Below are 27546 nucleotides of genomic sequence, written 5' to 3'. Positions count from 1 at the left end.
TATTTTATTATAGTGGCCCAATAAACTAAGATGCCACCAAAACTCCACTCATGTCTTCTTCTCATTAATGCTTCTTTACCTCTATACTTGATCAGCTATAGCTGGTCACTGTCCCTATTAGTTTTCCTGTTTCAAACAGTCGCATACCTCATAGATTATATAGCCCCTGACTCTGGCTTTATTTTTACTTAGCAAATGCATTTGAGAGGCAGGGCATGCAACAGCTAGGTAGTGGTAGTACTGTAGCTTGCATTAGATAGTTTTGTAGTCATAGGTGTAGAACATGGCTCAGAATAATAATGCTAAATCAGATCATCCTTCAGGCAGCATTCTGTCAATGTCTCCAGGCAAGCAGGCAGTGGGGCACAATGAAAACCTGAAGACGCTTCAACCTCAACAAAGCAAGATGGTTCCTCTCAAAGGCTTCTGAGGGAGAGGGAGGCACTGTACTGTGAGGAAGCAGACCAAGTTAATACCGGACAATGAACACAGTCAAGCTGCCTCCAAGTCTCAACCAGAAGTCAGAGGCAAGGATCATCCTTATTTTATTTTGTACGTGTATGTAATAAGATTTAATTTATATATATATATAACACATTGGAGTTTTTCCTTTTAACATTTTTAACACAATATATTTTGATCATGTTTCCCCTCCCCCAACTACTCCCAGATATCCCTTGCCCTGTACCACCCATCCAACTTTATGTTTCTCTCTCTCTCTCTCTCTCTCTCTCTCTCTCTCTCTCTCTCTCTCTCTCTCATTCTCTCTCTTAAGAAAAACAAAACAAAATGAAATGAAATACAAACAAAACAACACAACAGAATACATGGAGTTCATTTTGTGTTAGCCAACTGTTCCTGGGCATAGGTCCTGCCCTGGAAAATGGTAGATACACACTGTGTACTCCATCAATTAAAACTGACTTTCCATTTGCTAGTAGATAGAAATTGCAAATAACTTCTTGGATAGGAGTGGAACCCTGTGTGTGTGTCCCCCTCTCATTGCTGGGAACGTACCTGACTTGAACCTGTTCAGGTCTTGTGCATGCATGCAGCCACAGTATCTCTGAGTTCATATGCCTATGGGTCGTGCTGTATATACAAGACACTGTTTCCTTGGAAGAATCCATTGCCTCTGGCCTCTGGATTGCACAATTTTTCTGTCTCCTCTTCTACATAATTCTTCAGTGGAGGGGTTTGATAAGTACATACTCTTTAGAGCTGAGTTCTCCAAAGGAAAGAAGGTGCTTGGTGCTTGCAACAGAGGGAGGCTCTGAGAAGGAGGATAAGGAGGAGGAGGAGGAGAGAGGAAAGAAAGGAAGGAGAGAGAGAGCGGGGGAGAGAGAGAGAGAGAGAGAGAGAGAGAGAGAGAGAGAGAGAGAGAGAGAGCACATCCAGGGAATTGAGTGTCCACACAAGCACCAACTGAAGTGCCAACAAATGTTGCAAGGAGATCAGAAAACATCCCACCCCCACCCCCACCCCCAAAAGGCAGAGGCCCTACACCATGAGGAAGCGGGCTTTAATATGTAATCTGTACTATATAACTGAAGTCAAACTGTCCTGTTACTATTAGGTCCCAAAGACAGTCATGACAAAAAGGTAGGTGCCTATCAGCATACCAAAGCTCACTCTGGCCATGAGAAGAACTCAGTCCTGGTGTCCTCTCACCCTACCTCTACCCTATATCTCTCCAGCGCAGGGGCTTTACTTTACTTCTCCTAGCTTCTCTTTCCTATATAACCTTGACATTTTGGCCAAGATCTCTCAATCGCTAAGTTCTTTTCCTCTCTTTGCCACCCTGTCTCTTTTCTCTTCCTCTCTTGCTCCCTGAATGCCTCCTCTCAAGGCCCATGTCAGTCTGAGCCCTTCAGATGCCTCTGGCTATACTCTCCCTCATATCTACAACAAAAACCTTCTCCTCAACCATACCTTGGAGCAGTCATTTCTTCATTTTCACTCAGTTACCAGGTGACAAAGGAGCAAGATCTGGTTTTTTATGAGAGCAGAGAGGGGGAAAGAAGCTTCCCAAATTGAATGGGGCATGGTCTATGAGCTTCTTTCTAGTGGTATCTGCAAGGGCTGTATTCTCCCAATATGCATAAGGCTATGCGTTTGATCTCCAGCACTGGAAAACCAAAGACGTACATCTGAGATTTAATCATATTTTATGTGTATTAGCAATAATAGTTTGTTTGTTGTTTTGTTAATTAAGTGGCTTTCCAGGAATGGAAGCATCACAATCTCTGTTCTTCTTCACCATGAATTAGAACTCTTAGAATTATCTGAATATATTTTTCTTATAAGAATCTACCTTCTTTTCTCTTTGGTAGCTGCCTTTTATAGGACTGTTATGCTTGGCCTATACAGGTTAGAGTTAAGTGTCTTTAACTTTATCGAATACAACTCTTTTTTTTTTCATTTTTTTATTTAATTAATTTATTCATATTACATCTCAATTGTTATCAAATACAAACTTTTACCCAACTAACTGTAACACCTATAGCAAAACCATCACCCATGTGTGGAGTCTGATGCTTCTTGCCTTTGCCCATATGTAGTAGTATCCTTCTTAATTATTTTCCAGAGCTGAGGACTGAACCCAGGGCCTTGTGCTTGCTAGGCAAGCGCTCTACCACTGAGCTAAATCCCCAACCCCCTTCTTAATTTTTTGGAAACCATTTGCCATTTTAGTAGGCATGCAGTGATATTCCATTGTGATCACTCATTAGCCATGTAAAGGAACTAAATCCATGCATGGACACATAGATTTAAAGAAGAGATTTTTTTTAATGAAATCTCTCTAAAGATCACATTTAGATTTTTTCCTAAGCTCATGAAAACAGCCATTGGTAATTGGTAACGTTGTAATGTTCCTCATAGTCTATATGTGTTCCTCATAGACTTTCTAGGCAGGGGTATGTGTTACTGCAAAGCCAGACTAACTGGCACTCTCTGTCTTAGAAGAACGGGATTTAAACTTTCTGTGTACTATTAATTGGAAACATCCTTTGGATGTAGCTCATCCTAGAGGATGACCAGAGACAGTTGTCAAATCTCTGTTGCTGTTTTTAACAACCCTTACACTTTCTCATATTAAAATGTAGAACATTTGGCCTACCATGAACATTTTCAAACATCTCATAAGAACAGAGAACAATATAAATCACATACTAATAGAAAGTTTCAAAATTATCACTATAGTGCCAGTATTGTGTTCTTAATAACAATTTGGGTTGCATTAAAATTTGTTCTCTCAGCTGTATATTTCAAATGCCATATCACATTACTTCTATATAGTAAAATAGATAAGGATTTTTAACATGACATAAGATATTATTGAAACTGGTAAAGTACTGATTATTTAATATCATCTATGTCCCAGAACACACTTAAACTTCATTGTATAAAATACTGACTTTGGTTGTTATATGACTTGAATTTTTCCCTTTTTAAAAACGATAGTTGTTTATCAATGAGGTGCTCAAGCAGCTTCTGTTCATTTCATGCCTCTGGTTTTATGAAATATGCTTCTTTCCCAGTTCCTTTGTGTCTCTTATTTGTTTCAACCAATTAAAGGAGTAGGACAATGGGGGAATTTGAAGATTACACCACTACTGTCATTCTCCAAGGTTTTCCCTTTGACTAGATTCCAAGCAATAGGACATAAGCAGAAGAACAATCAAGTGTAGTTTTGTTTGCAAACGAGATAAAATCTACTTTTGACTGTGATTGCCACAGCTTTGTTCAGGTCAAGAGTGTCTCCCTTGCCAGGCATTGCTCAGTGTTCTCTGGCTTCTCAGAGTCTTCTGATCTTGCTCAGTTATCATGCCTGCTTTGCTTTCCTCTTGGGTCTTTCCGTACAAAGCACACAAATTCTATGTCTTTTGCGACTGCTGTATACCCCGTCAGTCCTGATTTCTCATTCTAGACGATATCCTTTCCCATTCTTACAGGATGCTCCTGCCACAATCTGCTTATCACAAATTCTCAACTTTAATAGACTACCTAAAACTATCTAGCCACTTAATTACTCCATGATCTCGAATTCCCTGTTCTGTTTTCCTCCTTTGTTTGGATAATTGTCCTATTGATCTCAGTAACTTGTTAGATTACAAATCATTTGATTAAATAAACCAAATAAAAGAAGAGTGTTCTCACTGATATCCAAGCCAACAAGAATAGCACTGACACAGTTCGGCATCACACGAGGAGCTAACCACATCTATCACTGTGAACCATAAAGAACTAAGTAAATAGTGTCATTTTGTGCAAAGTTGATTATGCTGTCCCTTCCAAGTCATCCCTTTTCTGTAGCATTTCAGTGAATTTGTAAATTGAAGCAATTTATTTAAACCACAGGTAAGTTGGACGCATGAAGAAGCCTGTGGTTTCTGAAGCAGAGGTACCCAGGTTCAAGTAGCTCCCTGCCTGTCTTGGCCTCAACAACACATCCCTGAATTCTATCTAGTCTCTCATCATTGCAAAAACTATCTTGTGACATAATATTTGGGAGCACTTCCATGGTTACAAATGAAATTCTTACTCAAAGATTTGTCGTACAAGGCAATGCCTCGTCCTCTTAATCCCTTTTGTCACATCATATTCATTGAAGTTGGAGGTGTTATTTTTTTTGTTGTTGTTCATGATCATACTGTGCCATTCATGATAGCTATTGTAAATAAAACGCTTTACACTTCTTTGGCTCATCAATATGTAGCAAACATAATGAATTAATAATGTTTGATACATACTTTTAAAGTCTTTGGTAAAAATTCTGGAAAAATCAGTATGAATAGGAGAATGTGTTAGAAGGAATAAACCTCACAAACTCTAGGCAATATGAGGTTTGCTTCCGTTAAAACAGAAAAATTGAAATCATTTTAGTTGGTCGTTTAATCCCTAAAAATTGTAGGAAATTTTTTAGTGAGTAAATTCTATTAATGACTAGATGGTTTGATCAATGATACTCAGAAAGCTTGTACATAGGTTAGTAAATTTAAAAGGTCAAGAAAAATGTAAATGGAGTACATTATCAGTCTACTTAAAATGGATGTGGGGGCCCATTATTAGATCTGAGACATATCTGTAGCTCTCAGTCTTAACTGGACTGCAGATACAACCATGATGACTAGGAGCTGTCCTCTGGAACATTAACTTTTGCCTCACATTTGTAGAGTAGACTTCATCTGCCCAACTACCCAGAATCTGACACCATATCCAACCCCTTGCTTACAAGATATCTTAAACAAATTGCTAGCTGGCTCATTCCTTAAGAACATCAGCTCCACTTGCACAGACCTCATGCTCCAGTCCCAGGATCCTACAGTGGCTCACATCCGTCTAGAACTCCACTTTCTGAGGATCTTATGCCCTCTTTCTAGGCCCCTCAGGTACCAAGCACACATATCATGCACAGACATACATGAAGGCAAAACACTCACACAAAATAAACAAATAAATAAGTATCTTCAAAGCATTTCCAAACAAGTAATATAATTACCAGCCACCTTGGAAGTTAAAATCAAACTATATCCAAAATTTCATAAAACTTGGAATCGTTTTTAAGATTGTTTGAATCTGCTTTCCTATATTGTTAGTCTAGTCAACCTCGAAATAAATGTCATTTTATTTTTTTTGATTAGGCTAATTTTATTCTATAGCAATGAAACCAACCAAGTTTTAGTAGAATGGTTAATGTGAAAGATACTTTTTTGATTTTGTGAACATGAGACGCAAGCTTCATGCTTGCAGACTGAGGTAACAGTATCCATGGCCTATAATGTAGCTCACTGAGGATCTGGATCTGAGTCCATTCCTAGCCAGGGAAGGGGATAAGGAAAAAAGGGGGGAGGAAACAGAGTGCAAATGCAAAGATGGAGAGAGAAAGAGGGGAATTCAAACAAGCTATAGTTTGCAGTGTAGTATCTCATAAAACAAGTTTTTGCCTGTGTTAATTCTTTCAAAACCTCTAAAATAACCCTACAAAATGTACATCACTAAATCTGCTTCATAGATAAGAATCATAAGCAGGAAAAGGCTAACAGCTTTCTTGGGGAACCCTGACCTGACTACTGGGTTCACCAGACCAAATGTATATCTCCTCCTCCCTACCAAGAGATCTTCCTTAAAGGAATTCAACTAATTGACAGCTTGCACAAAATTACCTGACTGTTGCAGACATGCATAGCCTTAGAAAACCAACTTAGAAAAACCAAACAGATTCCAAGAGGAATATACCATGCAGCCTCTCCTTATAATTGTATAGAACAGGTTAGGGTGAAAGGAAGGGGCAGACCATCATCAGTGCCCCCAGCAATCATTCTGGGAGTATAGATTAAATTTTTAAAAATCTATGATCCCTGAACATTTGACTAAGAGGCAAGTACTTTTCGTTTTGGGTCCTCCAACAACATCTTACATCAAAACTTCATTTGAACCAAGGTATAATTTAACTATCTGTCTAGTCAGAACCAGGTAACAAAACCCTTTAAGTAAGTTGGGAGTGGTGGTGCGCACCTTTAATCCCAGCACTCAGGGAGGCAGATGCAGGTGGATCTCTCTGAGTTCAAGGCCAGTCTGGTCTACAAAGTGAGTCCAGGGACAGCCAAGGCTACACAAAGAAACACTGTCTTGGAAACAAACAAACAAAAACCTGTAAGTATTTAAACAGAGGACTGGTATAGAGTCCTAAAACCAGCATCATATTCTACATGGACTCTACAGACTTAACTCCTGAAAGTACAGGGCTCTCTGTGATCTGCATTGCCCTTTAATAATTGAAACATCCTGATCTCAACTGTGTCATACACACAAAAGCACACATCTAGGATACTGAAACTACCAAACCTCTGAGGTTAATCAGCTGTGAGACAGAAAAGCTGAAGAGCTCTTTGGTTCTAGTGCTTCTTGAATACGCCTCATTGCCATCACGCAGGTGAGAACATTCCTAATTATGGTCTCAGAATGTGAAGTGACTTGTACTGTCCTCTCCAGCCTCAGCACAGGACACAAATTAACTCTTATCAAATGTATATCTCACACTCTCTTTTGACTGCTCTGATGTAAATCAGAGACAGATTATCAGACTGAAGTGTGGACACATTTAAAAAAAAGAAAAGGTCTCCTTTAGAAAGGAGTTCCTCCAACTTGCCTTGTCATGGTTATAGTTTAAATGGTCAACACTTAACCTTTGAGATTACTTTTTCAATCACAGTTCTGAGTTGGAGAAATATTTCCAGTATTTACTAACAGTATCCTTGGACATAAGGTTCTATATTTGAGCCTCAAATACAAGGCTATCCTCTAAGGAGGAATAATGGTAAATGGAAGGAAATTGAGTTGTAAATCACCACCCCACATGTGGCACAGTGGACTTTGCCACCAGCACTCTGAGGCTGAAGCAGGATAGCCAGGTGAAAGCAAGCCTAGGATATGAATGAGTTCAAGGGTACATTTCAAGATGCTGTCTCAATGTCAGTAAATAAGCCCTTCGGTAGCAGGAGCCTCTCAGTCTCTCAGTCTCTCTCTCTCTCTCTCTCTCTCTCTCTCTCTCTCTCTCTCTCTCTCTCTCTCTCTCTCTCTCTCTCTCCTTAATGCTTCCCATTTCAAAGCTGTTCTTTCTGGCTCTAACTACCACTGTGGATCTCACAGCCCTAGCTTCACCATTACAAATGCTGTTTTTGTAAAAGTAACCTTAGAATTTACTGTTCAGTTCTAACTAATTACTAATTTCTTTTAATGTAGTCTAACAAATTAAATATTGAGGAATGAATTTAATTAAATACTTCTCTGAATTAAAACATATAGGCAGATTTCAAAAATATTTATTATGAACTAGTGAATATAAAATTAGCTATTTGAAAACACTGTTGATCTGATGGACAGAACAAAATTACTTTCTAATTAAAATTACTTTAATGAGCATATTGCACAGAACTAATGAATTACTCAAAGCTTTTCAATTAGGAAATAAATCAAATAACCTTAGAATAAATCGTTAAACCCGTCCATTTTATGAAGCCTAACTCCAGAGCTCTTTTCACCTGTTCTTCTCTTTCTCCTACATGCAGGCACTAGGAATGTACATGTAGATCAGTCCTTCACCGGAGACTGCATACCCTGTGCCAGCCAAATGCTCAGCAGACACAGTAGATTAAGATGAGAGCAGTTTAAGCAGTTTACAATATTCATTCAAGTCGATACTGGACACTTACTTTGTGCTACTCATTACCACTTGCACTGTCCTTAAGTCCCTGCTATCTATGAATTAAATTTTTAGTCATAATCTCTAAGCCTGTTCTCTTTCTTCTCAGAGTGCCTCCATAACTGGCAGTCTTCACCAATGACCATTTCTATGCTGTGCCCTTGCTCCTGTAATATTTGACTCTGTTCCTTTCATTGTTACATCTTTAAAAGCAAAGGCCAGAGACTGGAAAAATAGCACCATGATTAATAGTACTAACTGCTCAATTTTTTTATTCACTTTACATCCCAAGCATAGCCCCCTCCCCCCTCTCCTCCCAGTCCCACTCTCCCTCCGTCTTCCTCCATCCTATCCACCCACCCACCCAAGCTCACCAAGTCTCATCAGGACTGAGTACGTCATCTTTCCTTTTGGCCTGATAAAGCACCTCACCAGGACAGAAGTGATCAAAAAGCAGGCAACAGAGTCCATGTCAGACATGTCCCTGCTCCCCTTACTAGGGAACCCACATGAAGCCTGAGTTTTCATTGCCTACATCTGTGAAGGGGCCCTAGGTCTAGCTTGTGCATGGTCCTTGGTTGATGCTTCAGTCTCTGCAAGCCCCTTAGGGCCTGGTTAGTTGGTTCTGTCGGTCTTCTTGTGGAGCTCCTGTCACCTCCAGGTCCTTCTATTCTTCTCCCCACTTTTCTACAGGACGCCCTATGCTTCACCCAATGCTTGGCTATGAGTCTCAACATCTGTTTTGATCTGCTGCTAGGCGTAGGTTCTTAGAGGACAGCGATGCTAAGCTCTTGTCTGTGAGCACAGCAGATTGTCGCCAATAGTGTCACAGGCTTGCTTTGTTCCATCGGGTGGGCCTCAGGTTGGCCAGGCATCAGTTGGACATTCACTCTCTGCTCTATCTTTATCCCTGCACATCTTGTGGGTAGGGTAAATTTTGGGTGGAAGTTTTTGTGGGTGAGTTGGTATTCCCCTCCCTCCACTAGGAGTCCTTTCTAGTTAGAGGGTTTTCTTTTCAGGCTCCATAACCTCTGCTATTAGGAGTCTCAGCTGGAGCCACCATCATATCTTGCCAGAATCCTGCCCTTTCTCAGGTATCCAGCTTGTTGCAGAGATGTCCCCACCCATGGTTTCTCTTCTTTCTGTGGGGCTTTTGTTCTCTCACCATCACTACCCACTCCCCAGCCATTTTCCCGAGGTCTAGACTCCACCCTCATTTCTCTCTGTGCTCTCTCTCTCCCACCTTGTTACCTTGACTGTTCTTACAGACCAGAGTTCCATTGTCAGCACCCACATTAAGAGTCTCACACTGCCCATAGCTCCAGTTCCAGGGGATATGATTTCCTCTTCCACCTCCTGAGGGCACCTGACACAGTATCCGTATATACACTGGCACACACACAAATGAAAATAAATCACTGAAAAATAAAAAGTATATAAATTCAGGCCAACTGAATTTGACTGAGTTTTGCAAAGGTAACAATTCTTCCATGTGGACTGCTGTGAAGCTATTGTTTTGAAGATCACATACACTGATGAGTTGCTTAACAAATGACAATTTTTGTTTGTTGGTAGTGTTTGTTTGTTTGTTTGTTTGTTTGATTTTCAGACAGATTCTCACCCAGTAGTCATGGCTGGCCTGGAACTTAGTATGTAGAACAGGCTGTTCTCAAAACCTTAGGCATCAGGCTACTTCTACCTTCTAAATGTTGGGATTAAACGCATGCAATACCATGCCTAGCCCCACAAATAGCTTCATCATGAGTAAGAATCACAACCTAAACTTGTACATGCTATCCTGGATGCTAACTGAATCAAATCCAAACTAAAATGATTTTATTTTAGTTCATTTGTGTATTTGTATGTGAGAAATACAGAGATCAGAGGTCAACACTAAATGTATTCCTCTGTCACTCTTTTTTATTTTTTATTTAAATAATTTATTCAGATTACATCTCCAGTGTTGTCCCATTACTTGTATCTTTCCTTTCCCTGCTCCTTCCATCTTTCACCCTTTCTTTCCCTTAGGCCTGTGACAGAAGGGGATCTCCTACCCCACCATCAGGTCTCATCTGGTTAGTCTGCTTCCCATTCATCCGAGTGCCACCAGGTCTCCCCACCAAAGGGAAGTAGCCAAACAGGGGGCACCAGAGTTCATGTCAGAGTCATTCGGCACTCTCCACACAACTGTGGAGAATGCACTGTCCATCGGCTAGATCTGAATAAGGGGTCTAGGTTTATTGCATACATTTTCCTTGGTGGATATAGTAGTTTTTGTATGCCCCTGGGCCCAGATCTGGAACTAGAAACAATCATCCTGAGTGAGTCCAACCAGATCCAGAAAGATACAAGTGGTATGTACTCACTTATAATTGGATACTAGCCCACCGTGGATGTCCTCTGAGAGTTGTCACTCAGTGGGGGATTGGGACAGATGCTGGTACTTGCTATTGAGACTCCAGGTGAGAGAGATATGGGAGAATGGGGAAATAGAAGGATCCAGTGGGTCCTGAAACTCTGCAATCAGATCCTCTGTCACTCTTACCTGAATCTAGAAGTTATTAGTCAGATAGATTGGTCCATCAGCCAGATGTGTGGGTCTGCCTGTCTCTACTCAGGCAGTACAGGAGTTGGCCACCACTCTCAACTTCTATAGGGATGCTAAGTATCCAAATTGAGATCTTCACAGTTGCCTAAATTCACTGCCCCTACATTTCTTTTCAAGTAACTTGCTTCTTCCTTTATACATTATACAAGGAAATGTCAGGATAAATACTGCAATTTAAAATGTAGAAATAAATTCATATGACCAATTCTATTTCCCTTTCAGACTAAAAACAAGTGCTTTCTAAATTTTCTCTTGATTTTTTCCCCTAGGGATTCATAGTTTCTGGTATTAGGTTTCTTAATGTTCTATATCTTTTTAGCATAAAATAGATAATAGTACTAATTCTTTCTTAAAGTAAGTTTTGTTTGTTAATCTTAAATATTTCCATATTTTTGGCACTCTTTTAAAGTCATGGGCCAAAGAGATGGTTCGTGGCTTAAGATCACTTACTGCTCTTCAGAAAACCTGGATTTGGTTCTTAACACCTAGATCAAGCAGTTCATAACTGCCAGTAACTAAATACCATCTTACCTCTATGGATATATGTATTAACACACACACACACACACACACAGTGAGAGAGAGAGAGAGAGAGAGAGAGAGAGAGAGAGAGAGAGAGAGAGAGAGAGAGAGAGAGAGAGAGAGAGAGAGAGAGAGAGAAATAAAAATTCAGGTTTTCTAAAGGGGGATTGATAATTAATAATGAAACAACAAAGATTGACATGTAAATGAAAGGGCAGTGTAGAGCAGAGGTGTGAAGAGCATTAACTAATACTAAAGACCTTTGGAGGAGGTCATATGCACTATTCTAGAAGAAGAGCATTAACTAATACTAAAGACCTTTGGAGGAGGTCATATGCACTATTCTAGAAGTTTTCTAAAATATGTACATATATTCAAGGAGTCTGAGGGAGTTGCACTATAACTAGGACACAATAGCTTTATCAGATACCATAGGCTAGCAGATAAAAAGTACAGTGTCAAGATGTGTTATATCTTTTCAAGCTACTGGTCAATGATGTTCCACAGACCTCTATATCCTATAAGCTATTGCTATTGATCTTAGTTGCACTCCAGAATTTAATAGTCGTATCCGATGGGAGAATGAAATATAATAATCACCTTAAAGCACCGTCACCAGTAACTATCTTTTACATTACTAGTAGGTTGTACTCAATGGGAGGAGAAAAGCAGTCATTAATCTTGCAGAGCTGTGAATGGTGTGGCCTACAATAATAACTAACCTGAGAAGATATGCTCACTGATGCAATAGTGGCACAAATGTTATGGGAAAAACCAACCACATTATTTTGCACTTATGGCCACTTCCACAGCTGGAACTTGTCTATGGCACTGTTATTAGGGCTAAGAACTCCTGATTAAAGAGGGTCCTTACTTTTGAGGGAACCTATCATTATTCTACTAAACTCATGATAGTGTTAAACCAACTGCTGATGACTTGTGCTATACTCATAAAATAATTCATTACTTAACCCTCATCAGAGAAGCTTACTTTTTCAGTAGATGGCTAACACAGAGACTCACAAATGGTCACTGTGCAAAGAATAAGAGACTTCGATGTACTCAGCCATAAATAAGCCTTCTGTACCATACACCTCCCTTCCAATGCTCTGATATCATAGTACAAAAAAGGGCCAAAAGGTAGTAATAGCCATAGTTAGTAGATGACTGTCAAAATAGCAGTTTCCCCTGTCTGTAACAGGGAAGTTCTGTGCAAGATCAATCCAGACAAAAATCCCAGAATAGAGTAGAGAAGTGCTCATGAAGTCTCCTCGAGTTATTGACAATTGACAGCTAATGTGAGAGGCAAAGTCAATTTCCATTGAGGGTATGTCCCCTGGTAAAATGACCATACTCTAGTAAATGTCCTCACACCTAGGAGTGTTGTTTTTAAAAGTGAAATCCCAACCACTTGATTTTACCAATGAACAGGCAGGATTCAGATATTAGGATATAAGTCTACTAGCTCAGAGAGGTAGAGAAGGTGTTCAGCTCATTTTCGTACTCAGCCAAGCCCCAGAGGAAAAAGCCCTTCCTATTCAGCTCCTGTCCCAGAAGTAAAAAGCTCTTCCTACTCAGCTGAAATCACAAAAGGTAAAAGCTCTTCACCCTTCTCCACACTGTCTTAAGTGCCCTTCAACTAAAAGTCTCCTTTCTGTTTAACTCTGTCAGTTGGTTGTTTGTTCCACCTCTTGACCTAGGGTTACCTTTATTTAATCCTGTTTACAGAAAGCTCTTCTGTTAAAGGTGTGTGCTAGGGCTTGTTAACAAGTACTTCTTTACAGTAAGCAGAAAGCTCTAGGATCAAAGGCTGAGCCATACCACAATTAGAGATGTATTTTTCCCATTCAAAATCTTGGGGTTCACAATGGTATCAAATAGGCTGCAACATAGGAAGTACTCACATAGCACAATTTAGATTCTTTGGATTTTTTTTTTTGAAAAAAAGAAAGTATAAAATTGGTGGAGGTATGGAAGTGAAGGTAGGCTTGAAATCAGATATGGGGAAGGGTGGAAGATAAATATGAGCAAAATGCATGATATAAAACTGTCAAAAATTGATAAAAATAATTTTTAGATGTTAAAAATCATAGAACATGATCTAGACACAGAATTTCATTGATAAAAATTGTACATGTGATATATGTAATTGCACTTCATAGTCTAATTTACAATAGTCATTAGTGTTAATTATAAAATTTATCAAATATTATTTTTGAATTTATACAAATATTCTGTCACTAAAAGGAAATTGAACTGAGATTTCTCAATTTCATTCTGAACGTAATAATTTCTATTAACTCATGCCAGTTTCCTTTTTAATTTATATCTCTAAAGACTGACTTCATTTCTTGGCACAATTCAGGATAGTAGAAAATGCTGGTATTTTCTTGTTCTCAGGAAAAGGGCACAATTATGCCCAGTTGGAAGGTCTAATTATGACCTAAAAGGAAACTAATGAAAACAAGCCACAAAAAGATGAATAGAACAAAATTTAATTTTTGATAAAACAATGTGTGGAGGAGGCCTAAAATTAACTTTTCTAATATTAATGAAACAGATTACATTATAGATATACATACATCTATAGATACATATAGATACTACTTCCTTATAAATTAATATACAAATTTCTTTTTGAAAGTGAAACTCAACACAAGAGGAATTTGCTGCCATCTGCTATCATCTAGTGGCATACAATTTTAGATTACTCAAACAAGTACCTTCATTAACTCAAGCATCTTATTATCTAACCCCCAAAATATACTCTAATCAAATATGCAACTTTATTGGGTTCTTTTTCTTATCTTCCTATACCACCACTATCCCTTCCAACCCCTCCCCCCCCAAAAAAAAAGAAAAAGAAAACAAGATAGGAGAGAAAGAAGGTTAGAGGAGAAAGGGAGCATCAATATTATTAGACTACTTTCTGCTGATTAAGAACATAGAGTTTCATAGGACAAATTTGATTTCTGTTATCAGTTTATCTCCAATCAGCAGCCAACATTCCAACAAATAGCAACAAACACCAACAACAGCAGGAACAGCAGCAGGAGCAGCAACATCAAGGGGAATAGCAGCCTCTCCAGGCCCTGTCATGGCTCTAGGATTTGTACCCTTTCAAAAGTCCCCATAATTTCGAATGTAAACTATCTTCAGTTGCCAAAACCATGCCCCTGTTAAAGTATTATATAAATCACAGTCAGCTGATGTGGACAGTATGAAGCACCCCCATATCCCACAGATGAGATTAAAATAAAAACATATTCAGATAACATTTCTCTGTTTTTAAAGAAATCAAAATTCTCACTACATTTCCCCCTTTATGTTTTAAGCCATTAATCATACTGTGTTTAGTGAGAAACTATAAACATAGACATTTTCAGTAAACTAAACGCTTTTCATAACAGTAGTCAAGGTTTTCAGGAGACCTCTCCTACTCAATTATAATCTTATAAGTTTTAATTATATCCAAAGTTTTTCATTTCCTGTGATACATAAACAAAACCATATCCCCACTGCAGAATGATTGCAGTATTCCACTCTGATGTTAACACATCATTATAGTATATAGGTCAATTTATCTAGGAAGTTTTTCTGTAACCCAGTGTCTTGTGGCTACTGTTGCTCATTTTTCATTAACATTCAGAAAGTTTAGAGTTAATGAAGCATGATTTAGTCTGTCCCTAGGTGCCTTTACTCTTTATTTTATAAGCATTTCTTTTAAAAGGCAATTAGAACTTTCTACAACTGCTCATCCAATATTATTGTGTGTTATACCTGTAATGTGCTTTATATTCTAATAGGCACAGAATTGCTTCATTTTACTGGGAAAAATGCAAGTTCATAATCAGGCTTAATTTTTCCAGATATCCCCACAATATCTATTACTTCCAATAAATGTATAATTAAAGAGCCAGCCTTTTCAGAACTCAAAGCAGTTGTCCATTGAAACTCTGAATGTATCAATGGTATGATGTACAAACTTCAGTTTTCTAAATTCTGCAAAGAGAAACAATTCCATTTACCAAGTTCATCTATTTTGGTACCTCTAGGGTTACTCCCAGTGGATAATGGAGTTTGGTTATACAAACACTAATTAGGACATTTTCTTATAATGTCCTTGTCTTGTTGCCAAGTGATAGAAACTTTTTTTTTCTGAAAACCATTACTGATAACATGGTGTCATTAATGAAAATTTGAGGCTGCTAGCAAAGTGATATTAATAATTGGTAAATTTCTTTATTTCTTTATACCAATGGGCCTGGCAAACCTTTGTGAAGCCGACTATGGTTGATACACAATGGATAGTTTCTATTTCTGATTGCCTGTTGCAGCTTCATAAATAACAAAGTTAATTCTGAATTACTAAGAATAAATTCAGCAGTTACTATATGTAAAACCACTCTTTCTGTATACTGAGAGTCAAAAATTATATTAAGAGATTCAGGAGAATCTAATACCATAAGGATTGCATTTTTGAACTGAATGATATGTACTATGAATTACTTTGCTTACTTTGTCTGACTTATAGCCTGCCATTCCCAACTTATTTGCATCAGTATAGAAGTAGGGTGCTTTAAAATTAGTGTTCCCTTTGCAGTGTGTGGGAGAATCTAATTAGTTTTTTTTATAACTGAAGACTCTTGCTTTTAGGACATATGTTGTTATTTTCTCCCCAAAATCTACTACAAGCTCTTTGCCAATCTTTGTTGATTACTCATAATGACATAATTAGTAAGATGTACTACAATTTTGGCTGGGTCTATTCCTGACAATTGACATAGTCTTATTCTAGCTTTTATGTTTAAATCAGACACATTTTCTAGGTAAGTATTTAATTTTTATCTTCTTTGTGAGCTAAGTAAACCCATTTTATAATACTATCTTCCCTTGACATAATGAGCCCAGTACACGAAATGAGTTGGAGGCAAAATAGCCAAAATATAATCAAGTTTAGACTTTTTTCTCTCTACATATGCATTTTGCAGTCTCTGTTCTATCGGAGTTAACTCCCCCCTCTTTCTCTGCTTCAGCTGTTAATCATCTTAGGCTGTTTAAGTCTGGATAACCTTGTAGCATTTGAAACAAACTACTTAATTCAAGAGTAGTTAATCCAATGATAGGCTGTAGCCAATTAATATCTCCCATTAATTTTTGAAATGCCTTATGAGTTTACAATTGATCTCCTCAGATATGTATGTTTCATGGTTAAATTTCTTGTTGACTTATTTTATAGCCCAAATAGCCAATAGAGTCTCCTCTCTCTATTTTTCTTTCTTTCTTTCTTTCTTTTTTTTTTTTTTTTTTTTTTTTTTTTTTTGTCAGGGAGAAATCTGTAACCTCCATTATGGCAGAAGCCTTTGTGTTTCCTTAAAGATTTTCTCTAAAGTATCTGCATCACAATCAGGTAACAAAAATGTTATCCATGTAGTTATAAATAATAGATTGAGGAAATTGCCTAAAATTATTTCTAATGCTTGTTGCACAAAATATTTTCATAAAGTTGAACTATTTAACATTCCCTGTGGAAGAACTTTTTAATGATATCTTTTTACTGGTCCACCATTAATACAAGGAGGTACTGAGAAAGCAAACCTTTCCCTATGCTGCTCATGTAAGGAGATTGTTAAAAAAAAAAAAAAAAAAAAAAAAAAAAAAAAAAAGGCAGTATTTTAAATCAATTGCTACCATAGGCCATGACTTAGGTAATAAAGAAAGTAAAAGAATTTCAGGCTGTAATGGACCCATTGGTTAAATTAATCTATTCACTGCTCTTAAATCTGTTGACATCCTCCATTTTCCCTATTTCTTTTTTATAACACACAAAAGGGAATTCCATGGCTTAGTAGACTCTTCTGTATGTTGAGCCTCCAGCTGCTCTTGATCAGCTGCTCATGTGCCTGTAATTTTTCCTTAGAAAAGGGTCATTGATCTACCCATACATGCTTGTTAGTCAACCATTTTAGGGGTAGGACCATTGGTATTTCAGCAGTGCCCCCCCCCTTAAAATTTGGAAACTTAATCCCAGTGAAGTCCTGTGGTTTGAAAATTGGCATAGCCAGAAATTGATTTTTATGACATATATCAATACCTTCCCCAGGACAACCTACTATGTCACCCCTAATTTCATCATGAGCTGTCTCTGAGATTGCAGGAATATTAACCTGAGTGCCCCATTGTTGCAAAACACTCTTTCTCCATAAATTTATGGATATGTCAAACACATAAGGTTAGGGGTTAGGATAAGAGGTTTATCTATGGCTAAGTCTAGAGCAACACTGAATACAGCAGTGCACATAATATTGGCAATACTTAGTTGTGTTTTCTCAGCTGCTTGTTATTTCCTGGTTGACAAGAGAGAAAAGGCTCATAATTTTTGCTATGATGCCCCAAGCTGCCAGATCCCTATTTTGTTTCATGAATGCAAGAAGCTGCCTTGGATATCTCTTTGGAACCTGTACTTATTGGTCCAATGATATCCCTTGCCTTAACATCTGCAAAACCCAAAAAGCCTAGGCATTCTTTTCAAAAACCTACTGCCACAAAAAATGCTTGTTCATTTCTCTGGTGGAAAGCACCATGTTTCTCATAGTTGATGCACCTGGAATTTTGAGATCTGAGGATTTCAATGGCCTGGTCACAATTTCCTTGTAAATGACCAAATTTTCCACAATTGAAGCACCAAGTATTTTGATATCAGAGACTTATAGCAATAGTTTTTCTATGATATTGACATGATACTCATAAGAAACAATATTGGTCTTGTCTCTTATCTGCTCATCCTTTGGTCTAATAATACCTTTGAATTTGGTATTCACATTCTGAGACTCAGAGGTATCTACCAACGCATGTCTCACATCAGGGTTTGATACAGCTCTGCTTCAAGCTGAAAAAAAATCTTTGCAAGAAATCTGTAAAGGCTTCCCCACAGCCTTGTACAATTTTACTAGATGAGGTGGATGTTTTCTCTGCTTCCTTAACTTTATCCCAAGTTCTTAAAGCCACTAAGCAATGTTGTTCTATAAAATCATCATCAAATCAAATCTGGTCTTGTAAATCAGAGTTTTACCCTTCACGAAGCAATTGATCTTTGAAAATATTCATTCCCCTTGCTCTATTTTACTGCTCAATGTTTGAGACTTCCTTCCTCTACCAAGTTAATCATTATAACTGCTGACTGGCTTCTAACACAGCTGTTACCAGCCCCTTTCAATCTTGGGAAATTATTCTATTTTTGGTAGCCCAGTTACTTAATATTTGTTTGATATAAGGTGAATGCACTGCATAGGTATTCATAGCATTTTTAAAACTCCTCAAATCTATCATTTCTATAGGATACTATGCTATCTCATCATCATCATGATCCTCACCATTATCAGGCACATGCTATATGATTGCTGGGGGAAACAATGATGATTTTTGTAATACCAGGCCACCCCTCCTCTATCTCTGGCAGTACAATTGGCTCAAGGTTAAGCCTTTCTTTCAAAAGAAGCTATTCTTCTCCAACTCTGTAACTCTGCATGGTCTCCTCCTCCTCTCAGCTACACACCCAACTCCCAACACTGTGCAGGTACTGTAGGGACTTGAATCTGAATGTGTGTAGTGCCAGGTGGGTCCTCAATCTGCCTTCTAGCCTGGTTTCCTTCCTTATTTCATCCGTCAGGAAGTTCCCTTTCTCCCTTTCTCAGTTACCTCCTCTGAACAGTTTTCTTCCCCCTTTATCAGAACTACTCGCTTCCCAAGTACTTCTACCTTTACCAACAATTTTTCCAGTTGCACAGCCAGCTCTGTAACCCTTTCAAAAACAAGAGAATAGAGTGACCATTTTAAATAAATTTTTAATGTATATATTCACTTTACATTCTGATTGTAGCCACATCCCTCCTCTCCTCCTAGCCCTCCCTCTCATATCCTTTCCCGATCCTCATCCCCTTCTCTTCAGAAAAGGAGAGACCCCCACGCTGCCAACCCACCCCAGCACATCACGTCAAATTAGGAAATGAGCTTATCCTTCTATTGAGGCCAAGCAAGGCAGCCTAGTTAGGGGGAAGTGATCAAAAAGCAGGCAACAGAGTCCATGTCATAAATATCTCATGTTTAACTTACTAGAGGACCCACATGAAGACCAAATTCCCATTGGCCTAGGTCCAGTTCATGCAAGCCCTTTATTTGGTGTTTCCATCTCTTTAGCCCCCATGGGTCTGAGTTAGTTAACATTTTTATTCCCTCCATATTCTTCTTTCCTCTCCCCCAACTCTTCCACTGGATGCCCTGAACTCTGACCCATGCTTGGGTGTGAGTCCCTGTATCTGATTTTATCAGCTGTTGAGCAGGGCCTCTCAGAGAATGGTTTTGCTAGGCTCCTGTCTGTAAACACAGCAGAGTGTTGTTAATGCTGTCAGGGGTTAGCTCTCTCCCATGGGGTGGGTCTCAGGTTGGGCCAGGCATTGGTTGGACATTTCTTATACCATTATCTCTGTACATCTTGTAGGCAAGGTAAATATTGGGTCAAAGGCTCTGTGTTCTCCTCCTACCACTGTAAGTCCTCCCTAGCTAGAAGGTGGCCTCCTCAGTCTCCATGTCTCCCTCTGCTAGGAGGCTCAGCTATTTTTTGTTTCAAGTTGCTCAGACATTTTCCCAACCTTTTTTTTTTTTTTTTTTTTTTTTTTTTTTTGAAACAGAATATAGGAAGAAAAAAGAGGAAAAACTAAAAATTCTCCCTCCGGAAGCAAAGCAGGTGAAAGCCTATCAACAGCACCCACAATAAGCCTTTTGCTGATATCTTGAAACAGAATATCCCTCCCTTCATCTCCTTTTGTCTCCTCTATGTCATTAGAAATTAGATTTCCTATTCTGTTTAGCCTCACACTGGGCTGCTATTGCTGATTGCTGGTTGTTCCTACTGCTATATCTGTTCCTGTTTGTTGCTGCTTGCTGGATTCCTGGTTGCTGGTTGGAGATATCCTGATGACAGAGATCAAATTTTCACCAAGGATGTCAATGCTCCTAATCAGCAAGAAATATCCATGGCCCCTTCCTCCTCTAATCTCCTTTTTCTCCTATCTATTGTTGGGAGCTTGGAAGAGATAATAGTGTAGGAAGGTAGGAAAAAGAACTCAATAAGGTAGCAAATGCTTGCTACAACCACCCATAATTTTTATTATAAAAACCAGGATTTCTAACTTTTTAGAAAGGTAGCTCTGGTATATGCTATTGCAACTATCTATGAATTTGTTTTGATTTAACATTAACTTATCTTTTTCATCATGATAAATAAAATCTATTCAGGAAGTAATGGAAGGTTAATTACCTTATTTGAATGTTAAATTGCTAACAGTCTAGCTTCTTATTCTTTTGCCCACCAACTTTGGGTCAAAACAAGATTATAGGTTATCTTGTTAATTACAAGTACATTCATGAACAGATTTCTTTTCTTGAATGACATATGCCAACACTATTCTTCCCACCCACCCCAGCCCCTGCATATCTCTCTCTCTCTATGTGTGTGTATGGTATGCACATGTGTCTTTCACTATATCTTTATCACTATCGATCATATTTAAGACAGTATCTCTCTAAAAATGTGAATCTAGAATGGTATCTATCACAAGAGAAGGTAGCCATCCTCCTGTCTCTGACAGGAGAAGTAGGAGAATGAGTGTGGCCAGGCCTGGCTTTTTAATACATAGGTTGGGAGATTTATACTCAAGTCCTTATCTTTATTCCGCAAGATTTTTTCCCTCCAACTAGCTATCTCTTTAGCCCCCTCAATAATATTCTTAAAAGTAATGTACATGGTATATACTCACTTATAAGTGGATATTAGCCCAGCATAGATGTCCTCGGAGAGACTCCAACCCAGTGGAGGATCTGACAGATACTGAGACTCAAAGCCAGACTCTTGGTTAAGAATTGCAAGTTCAACGGGAGGAGGCAGGGAGGGTGTCAGAAGCTGCACAAGGAGACTAGCAAGGCTGGTGGATCTGGACCTGGGGGTTAGGGACGGGGCTACACAAACTGATGCACCTACCAAGTACATTCCAAGCAGAGAACAAAGACTTCCTGTTCAGATGTAATCAATGGGAGCAGGGACTGCATCTGGCATGAACTTCGGGGCCCTTGATTTGCTTGCTGAGCCTTGGCGGAGATGCCCTGTGGAAACACAGAGGAAAGGGATGCAACTATCCAAATGAGACATGTTAGGCTATGGTCAGACTGTGGGAGAGGGGAACCCCACCTGTCTGAGGTCTAGCGGAGGAGAATAGTGTAGAAGAGGGAGGGGTGGAGATAAGAGTGAGGGGATTACAAGCAAGATGTAATTTAAATAAATTATAATAATTAAAATACTCAGGAAGTAAATAAAATAATGTACGTATCTATTCTCACAGTAGTTCAATCCTTAGCTCTGTCCTTCTCAGCACTTTTCGTAATAAACATTCCAACTTTAACTATTGACTTCAACCAGCAAGTCCCCAACTTGCTCTTCACTTTTGATTCATCTGAGATCAATTTTCCCTTTCAGATATTTTCACGATATTCACAATCATCATCTAAATGTTACCAGGAACTTTGGATTCTGTTCATGGTCACTACATGTTACTGAGAAAACTGGAGCTCATTTTCATGCTCTTAGTGGACTTGAAATGAAAAGAAGATAGAGGATATTTTTTAGTGTTTGATAAGAACACCACGGGGCAGGCCCAGAAGAAGGAAACAGAGAAAACCAAAAGAGAAACCCACGCTATTTGTAAGTAGTCACTAGGAAAAAAAGACAGGGGAAGAGTAGCTTCAGAGTCTGGTCTATCCTTCCATCATGGGTTCTTGATATCAAAATTGTTTCATGAGGTTTGAACCAGCAATTTTACCTGCTGAGCAACCTTACTGGCCATGGTCTATAATTTTCTTTTCTTCTTCTTTAGCACTTTTTTTTCAAAGTTTGAAGTAAACCATTCCATGCCCTCTGAGTTTTAAATTTTCTATATTGTTATTATGGTGGGCTTGCTTGTATATGTGGCGTAGCATTTCATTCAATATACTCTCTTTGTTCTGTACATCTAGAGTTTTAACTATAATATTACAAGGGGGTGTTCATTTCTAGACTTATGTGTTTGGCCTTCTAAATGTCTCAAGAAATCTTTTTTCTGGATTTAGGAGATTTTATGTTATGGTTTTATGGAAAATCTTTTCTATCCTTTTACCATGACATTTTTTCCCTTTTACATTCATGAATTTTAGACTTGGCTTTTTCATAATGTTCTATGGATCTTGAATATTCTATTCATCTTTTCTTGGTTTTCATTTTTTGTCAGTATCTTATTACTCAAATTCCTTTACCTTGTCTTCAACACTGACACTATTCTCTCTTTGACCTGTTTTATTTGTGAATCTTTCCATGAAGCTTTTTATTTGATTCAGTGAAATTTTCAGTTACTATGTTTCAGATTGTTTTTTAGTATTTCTATCCCATTATTGAATTTAATTTTCAAATCCTGTATTAATTTTATTATTCCTTCCAGCCATTGTGCTCTCTTAGAAATGTTTCAGTTTTTTTGTTTTGTTTTTGTTGTTGTTTTTGTTAGGGTTTTTTGTCTGTATGTCATTTATTTTGGGGTGGGTTTTTTTGTATTTTTATTTCTATTGTCATATTCAATCATTCTTTTGAATTTATTATCTGGAACTTTATCTAACTCACTAAGACTGGAGGGCATCAGTGTAGCATTGATGATCTTTGATAGAGCTATAGTCCCTTAGCTTTTTATGATCGTTCTCCTTTGGCATTGGGAATTGCTCCCTAATGTTGGGCCACTGAGTTGGATTTTAAAAATCATTAGTTTTCTCTCAATGGAATTGTTTGTATTTTTCAAGAAGGACTAGGTTGAAGAAGGGTTGAGATGTCACTTTCTTCTGCTAGACTGGTATTTTAGGAATTTGGTTCAATGTCCAGTATTCTCCTGAGAGTAGAGTGCTGTCTATGTAAAGAATCATTCTGAAAAAGAAGGCTCCCTCCAAAAACACAGTAATTGTCAAGTAACTAATAATCACCCCTTACAAACAAAATTCTTAAAAAATACAGGATCACTTACAGTTGAATATATTAATTACTGCTGGTGTGAATGGAAAGAAAAAAGTCAAATAAGACTAGTGTTTAGTATTATGTAGATAGGGAAAGAGTAAAGAAAACATTATTGAGCAGAAGGAGAGAGCAGTATATGGGGACCAATAGATGAAGTTGTTTTGGAAAATGGTAGAATGAAAACAAAAAAGGAAAACAAACATAAGTATCTATAGCATATACTCACTTATAAGCAGATATTAGCCACATTATACAGGATAACCACATTATAATACACAAACCTAAAGAAACTAATTAACAAGGAGGAATCTAGGAAGAACGCTTCATTCTCATTCATAAGGGCAAATAGAATAGACACAGGAAGCAGTTGAAGAGAAGGAACAGAATGGGAACCTACCATAGAGGTTCTTTGAAAGATTTCACCCAGCAGGAGATCCATGCAGATTCTGAGATACACAGCCAAAACTCAGGTTGGAGGGCAGGGAGTTGGCACATAAAGAGACCTGGAGGGGACAGGAGCTTCACAAGTAGACAAATGGAGCCAGCAAATCTAGCTGGGGGACAGGGGTGCTGTAGAGACTGATGCACCAACCATGGACCATGCATGGTAAGGACCTAGACCCCTTGCTCAGATGTAGCAGATATGCAGCACAGTCTCATGGTAAGTCCTATAATATGGGGAGAAGGGATGACCTCTGATATGGACCCTGGTGCCCATTCATTCATCACTCCCACCTTGGGGGTGGACTTGCGCGACCACAGAGGAAGAGAATACAGGCAGTCCAGATGAGACTTGGTAGGCTGAGGTCAGGTGATAAGGGAGGAGGGTTCTCCCTTTTTGAGGAATATGAGTGGGAGGGTGAGGGAAGGAGGGTGGGAGCTACAATAAGGATGTAAAGTGAACAAATTTAAAAAAATACAATCTTACAAAAATTATCTGATACTGAGAGTATCTGTTGATTTTCAAAAGACTCTCTGTTTAAAGCCTGGCTTAGGTTTCTCCCTCTCTTTGGAAGAGGGGAGCTCCCCAAATCCACCAATGCCTCCTGGACAGGCTCAGTATTTCTTCCTTGTTATGTTTTGTAACATTTACTTCATTTTTGGCTATCACCAACCTCTTCTGATATTGTTATCCAACTTTCTACACATTATTCACTGGATATTCTAGCACAAAGTGTCAGCATGTAGTCTGCATACAGCCTCCCAAAGGTCACTTTAAAGGTTGACATAATAACATAGCCTACTCCTCATAAAATTTAATCTTACAGATCTTCACTGGCCCTTGCTAAGACACTTAAAATGGTATTTCTTATTTTTTATTTATTAAAAACGGATTCTTTATTCATATTACATATCTGGATTACAATTTCCTCTCCCTCCACTCCACCCAGTCCCTTCCTACTTCCCCTTTCATCCAGATGCGCTCCTTTTCTGTCTCTCATTAAAAAAAAAAAGAAGAACAGGCTTCTAGGAGATCATAACCAAACAAGGCAAAATAAAATATAATAAAATAAACAAATGCCATTACATTGAAGCTCAATAAGGCACTCCAACAGAAGAAAAAGAGTCCTAAGAACAGGCACAAAAATCATAGACCTGTTTATCCACATACTCAAAAGTCCCATAATTATTTGAAGTTGAAAGCTGTAATATATATGCAGAGGACATGGTGAAGACCATGTAGGCTCTGTTTTTGCTTATAGTTTAGATGGCCCACCATGAAGTCATTCTATCAAAATAAAACAAAAAACTGGAAGAAACAATTGAACAGAACAAAGAACATGCCATTTGACTAATGAAAGAAGAAAATATTTCCATAACTAGTGGTCCTAATCAATATTTGTTTAAAATAAATACTAAATCATTTTATCAACTTCAAGGTATAGAGATACACTACATACTGCTGACAGCAGGAAATCTTCTTTCGAGTATATATCACTTTAACTATTCATTTCCATTTAAATGAATAGTGACAGATTGGGAAGAACAGCACAGCTTCATCACTTAATACCTGTGGACTCCCAAGCAACTTGCTCAGCCTTGCTGTACTTAGCATTGTGGGAAGATTCAATTATTTAAATAAGTCAAGGACTTAGAAGAAAGCATGGCTCACAGTTAGTTCCACATGAATGGAACATATGATTGCTACTCACTATCATAAGCCATAATCATATGCCTTCCTCACAGTTACTCAATGATTTATTAAAGGTTAAGTATCAGAGTCTCTTTCAAAATAAGTTGTAATTTCACTGTTGGATATGAGACTTTTTTAAAAATATTGAATAAAACATCCAATCATCTAGCTTTGCTACAAAATAGTATTTATGAGCAGCAATTTGCATATGCATGCATATGCTTAATATAGTCTTCATATGGAAGGTAGTTGTTCTAAGTAACATCTATCACAAACCTAATATTTTTAAGATAAATATGCCCATGTTTACCATTTGCATTTCTGATTACACGTGGAAAAATACCTCTCTATTGAAGGATTTTTCCCCTGTTGAACTTGCAGGAAAGTTTCATATTAAATGGAATAAAACCAAATTTTTATCCAACTTGATACAATAATTTCCAAAGGCCAAATGAAGTAAGCCCAGAGTGGAAAATATTGACATATTAAATGACTAATTTAATTTATTTCACATTTTTAAACAAAGAAACATAAAAATCCAGTTTTTAAATTTTTAAGACAGGTGGTAGTGGTGGTGTATGTCTTTAATCCCAGCACTTGGGAGGCAGAGGCTGGTGAATCTCTGGGTGTGAGGCAACCCTGGTCTGCGAAATGAGTTCCAGTACGGCCAGGGCTACAAAGAGAAACCCTGTCTTGAGAAACCAAAATAAATAAGTATTTTTAAAGCATTTTAAGTGATATTTGATCCTTGCAGCCAAGATTTGGAAAATAATGATTTTCGGACACTTTTCATCTTTTTATGTTAGATAAATTTTTATGTTAGATAAATTTATCAAATGAGATAAATTTATCAATGAGTACAGAGTTCCAGTATCAGTTACTTTTCTGCTATTGCTAAAAACCAGGACGAAAGCCACTTGTAGAGTCAGTCTGTTTTGCTTATGGTCCCAGGAGAATAAGAGTGCATAGTGGTGGGAAGGCATGGCAGCCTTGGAGGCTGGCATAGGAAGCTGAGTTATCACATCTTCAAGCAAAAGTATGATGCAGAGACAAAACTGAAAGTAGATGAGCCTATGAGTTCCCAAAGCCCATGCCCAGTAATATATTTCACTCACTGAATATATCACATCCCCAGCAGTGACAACTATTAGGGACCAAGTTCAAGAACCCAAGCCCGTGGGAGCATTTCTCAATCAAACACCACCAGTCACTAAAGAAAGGACAAAGACCAAGTAGAAAGGAAACAGTTAAACTCAAGGTTACACACGTGGCCTGTGACAAGAGTGACAGATCATTCTGCAAAATGCTCCTGTTTCTTTCTGGAATCAGTATTAGCCTAGCGGCTAAGAAGGTAGAGGGAAGATGGATTTCACAATTGCTTGCTTGTGCTTCTGGAATCTTCTCATCCCAGGAATGTTGAAGAATAGTCGATAATTTAGATTAATTTCTATCAGTATGATGCTTGAGCTTATGTTTTCAAATAACCTGAATAACTTTTATAAACTGATGCATTTTAAGTCAGGCATGATGGTGCGTACCATTAATTCCAGCATTTGGGAGGCAGATGGAGGTGGATCTCTGAGTTTGAAGCTGCTATGCCCAGATTGTGAGGACCCCAAAAAACACCAGGAGTCTGAAGTTGTAAGTAAAAGCAACAAGCCTTTATTCCAGTGTACTGGTGTCGACCGCTCAAATAAAATGGTGACGACCCCAAGGGAAACATGCAGGCCCCTTTTAAAGGCCAAAAAAAGGGAATTCTCTATTGGCACAGATCAGGGGCAAGGGTACCAGTACATCTGGGATTGTTTAGGGCTCTAGCTCAGGGTACGAGTACATCGGTGATTGGTTAGGGCTTTGGTCCAGGGCTAGAGGCTCTCTGAACTGGTTCAAATGCACCCAAACAGGTAAGTGTTCTTGAACCTATGAGACTCTGATCAGATGTTAGGGGCTCTTTAAACTGATAGCTAAGCAAACTTATCTTTCTCAGGCCAGGTGGC

At 38.3% G+C, this 27546-nt stretch overlaps 1 protein-coding gene and 1 pseudogene across 29 annotated transcripts in view; one reads left to right on the top strand and one right to left on the bottom strand.

Annotated features, from left to right (window-relative positions):
• The window catches only part of LOC127198588 (conserved oligomeric Golgi complex subunit 5-like), a 139378-nt pseudogene extending 117147 nt beyond the window's left edge, over positions 1-22231 (bottom strand).
• The window catches only part of Ptprd (protein tyrosine phosphatase receptor type D), an 822247-nt gene that overhangs the window by 186306 nt on the left and 608395 nt on the right, over positions 1-27546 (top strand). The gene's annotated exons all lie outside the window — the stretch shown is intronic.

This window comes from Acomys russatus, chromosome 2 (genome assembly GCF_903995435.1).
Source record: "Acomys russatus chromosome 2, mAcoRus1.1, whole genome shotgun sequence".
Taxonomy (NCBI): Eukaryota; Metazoa; Chordata; class Mammalia; order Rodentia; family Muridae; genus Acomys; species Acomys russatus.
This window is presented reverse-complemented; position numbering and strand designations above follow the sequence as displayed.